Source organism: Haliaeetus leucocephalus, unplaced genomic scaffold (assembly GCF_000737465.1).
Source record: "Haliaeetus leucocephalus isolate CR32 unplaced genomic scaffold, Haliaeetus_leucocephalus-4.0 Scaffold186, whole genome shotgun sequence".
Classification (NCBI taxonomy): Eukaryota; Metazoa; Chordata; class Aves; order Accipitriformes; family Accipitridae; genus Haliaeetus; species Haliaeetus leucocephalus.
This window is the reverse complement of record NW_010972622.1, coordinates 112,662-116,375: the sequence shown is the minus strand read 5'-3', so window position 1 is coordinate 116,375 and position 3,714 is coordinate 112,662.

Sequence of the window (3,714 nt, the reverse complement as noted above, 5' to 3'; positions counted from 1 at the left end):
CCACCCTAGAGATGGAAAAATTAATCCTAACTTTTCCTTAAAAAAATAAATAAGGGGGGGGGAAGCGCATGCGCGGAGGGGCCGGCCCGGCGCAACCCGGGTGGGGCGTCCAAGGCTGCTGGCAGTGCCATATTTAATGAGCTGCGCTGCTAATTGTGCGCGAGGCCGGGCCTCGCCCGCCCATTGCCCCCCCCCTCGCCCCCCTCCAGCCCCGGGGCCGCGGCCTGCGCCTCTTCCGCGGGGCTGCGCGGTTCGTTCCCGGGGTGATAATTAATATTAAGCGCGAGGTGATTAAGAATCAACTCTTTGCAGCCCACGAGCTCCTCCTTTTAGGCGCTTTTTGTAACCGGGTGGGTGTAAAGGTCTCCAGAAAAGGGGCTTTAATTGAATTTTATGGAATTGTATGGAATTCTATGGAATTTGATGGAGTTTTACGGAATTTTATGGAATTTCCCCCCCTTGCAGAGGAGCAATTGAAACAAGCTCCATGTCGTAAAAAACAATAACAATAATAACTTTCAGGAGCGCTCTGGTTTTCCTGCGAAGTGGTTAACACCGTGTTGGCTTTTATATTTTATTTGCATGTAAGTCCCTCCCCTTTCCCTTATTTTTATTTTTTTTAAATTTTTTTTCCTCTTTCCTCCAGCAACTTTAATTCAGGTTTAACGGGTGAGATTTAAAGCGTGACCCTTCCCCTGCTAACCTCCCCATCTACCTATCCATCCACCTACCTCCCCACCTACCCATCCATCATCTAATCTTATCTATCTCCCTGTATATACCGGTGCCGTGTAAAGATATATATATATATGTATGTATAATGTAGTGACTTCATTTCCTCTCGAGGTTGTATTTCTTTTTCTTTCTTGATAAATCCTCTGTGTTTAAATAATAATAATGCTGAGCGTGTGTATGAGCAGAGATTTGCTGCTGGTGATGCCAGCCTGCGTACGTATAGGGCTGGATGTATACATATATAGGGACGGACATTAAATAAACCCTGGGGGGGAGGGGTGGCAGAGGCGATGGCAATTTTCTGGCTTATTATAAGCGATTTTGGGGGTTCCCCACTGTGTGGCCGTCTGCGGGAGGGGGAATTTTGGGGAGGAAAGGGGGGAGCTGGAGGCCGGAGCGACTCCTCGTTTTCTGCCTTGCTGCTTTTTTTTGGTGGTTGTTGTTGTTTTCTGGTTGTTTTTAAATAAAAATGGCCTCCTCTATTTTAATTTCCAGCGCGCGTTGGCAGAGGTTAATTAGCGAAAGCGGTTTGTGAAGTTCTGGGGTGGTTTCTGGTGGCGGTGTGTTAAATTTAATTAAAAAAAAAAAAAAAGAGAGATGGGGGGAGGAAAAAAAAAAAGCCAACTTTCCAAAGTTGGCTTCCCTTTTCTTTTGAGAAATCTGGTAAATCCTCGCGCCTGCCTTTGGGGCTGGAAATTACCGGCTGAACAAAACCCAGCGCTGCCGTTCCCCTTCTCCTGCAAAGGGAATTTTTATTCCGGCTTTGCAGCGCGTTGCCTTTGAGACAACAGGCGGTTCTCCCGTGTATTTTTATTTTCCAAGCGTGAAATAAATAGCGGGTTCGGGGATGGGATGCGGGGGCGGGGGGGGAGAGGGAAGGAGCCAGTTTTGCCTTCGTTTTGTTCGCTGGGAAAATCCCGTTGTGTGGAGGCTCTGCCCGTACCGCGGCCAGTCGTAAAGACATTTTATGAGCAAACAATGAGTGTTTATTGGAACCACATGATTACAGAAATGGGATCTTTTATTGTTTTCAGCCTGAAATCCGTCTGCTCTCCCTCCCCGAGCCCCGGCTCCCCGCTCCCCGGGCTGGCTCCCATTAGCACCGGGATGCTCCCACCGCCGCCCGCATTCAACCTCCTCCTGCCAGGCCTGGAACCCCCCAAAACAACTTTTCAATATATTGATTTGCTCTTTTCCCTTGACGTATTGTCATCCCTCAGACGCTCGCAATGCTGAGAAACATTTTTAGGATGTAGGGCTGGAATAACGGAATGATTTATATTCTCCGAGATTTTATTTTTTTTTTATATCCCGGTCTAAACCAGAGGAAATCAATTGCTGCTTGTATCTGCAACATCAGGGATTATAGGGAAATTGCCACGTGTTATTGACACGGACTTTCAGGGAATAATAGGTTTTCTTCGACAGATGTAGTCGGTGGAGAAACATAAAATAAACCCGGGCTCCCACAGAAATTTAAAAATGGAAACTCCGCTGTCCCAAATGCTTCCTAATTTATTTATAGGGGCGGTTTATTCCGAGGTGTTGAGTACGAGCGTGCGAAGGACGTAAATACAATCTGTGCACCAAGAGGAATTTACATTTTATTCGAATGCGTACACATTTCGCACATCTATACCCGACCATAAACCCGGTTGATACGATCTTCCCCGCGCGTGGGCGTTTATCTCAGCTTCTATAAAAGCGTGTTACGATCAAATATACACAAATACAGAGCACGAACGTGTGGGTGTTTTATTATGCCAAATCCGCCGTGTTGTAAGAGCCTGGAAAAACCTGTAACTACAAAGAAATGATCAGAAAGAAGCGATTTCCCAACTTGTCGTGTGAAGGAATTTCGGTTTGGGGAACGAATTAACCAAACCCACCAGAAATAATATATGATCTCTATAGGCAACCGCCACCGGCGTTAGGTGCGAGCGGTGATCGTGGTGATGCTCAGATCGATTTGCCATGGGGTTCTGTATCTTTGTGGTTATTTCCCCAATAAATGTGATTTTTGGGGGGGGGGGCCTGTATTTCCACCCGGAGCTTTGTGCAACAAAGGGGTTTTGCGGTGGTGTTGGCGTTCTTTTAGTTTTGTTTTGGGTTTTTTTTTGGTTTTGTTTGTTGGGGTTTTTTTTCCCCGAGAGATAAATTTGCGGAACTCGGCATGTGGAGAAGAAAAGGCGAGGGGAGATAAAAAATTAGTCATAGAGGGGGAAATACACTTTGGGAAAAGACGATGCGTAACATTGAGGGATCAGGAATTATACTTTTGGACGAGATAGTTGGAGATCTGGTTACTATTGTTGGCGGGGGTTTAATCCCTGCAGCTCGCCCTCTCCAGAAAAAAAATGGAGAAAAAGGGGTGAAAAAAACCCATCTGTTTTCAGTGCTGGTGTTTGAGGTCAGGGCTAAAATATATATATATATAAAATAAGGCCTTTCCCCGTAGGATTTGGGGTGGCAGCGAGGACCTGAAGTGTGGGCTCGGGATTTGGGAGGAAAAGTGAGGAAATCGGGGCAGAAGCACCCCAACATTTGCAGAGGGCGATTTTGGGGGGGGAGGAGGGGGAAGGCGACGTGACCTCCAGCCTCGGAGGGGGGAGAAATATGCCGGGGAGGAGGAAGATGCTGGGGAGGAGGAAGGCGAAAAGCGGCCCCGTCTCCCCCCCCGCCTCCTCCCCCCGCTTCTTCCCCAGACACAAACACAATAAAAGGCAGAAATCCCCGAAATTGCGGGTGTCTGGACGCAGTCTGCAGGGGACAGGCTGCTCGGGTCGCCTTTGTCGCATGGGGACACACCTTGCTGTAAAAGTCTTTGTCCCCAGACTAAAGACCCCGCGTTTCAATGGGGGGCGGGGAGGGCAAAAATAAAAGGGGGGGGAGAGACTGGGAGCAAGGAGTTAAAAAAAAAAAAAAGAGAAAAACCCACCAAAAACCAACAACACACACACAGAGGGAAAAAAAAACCCC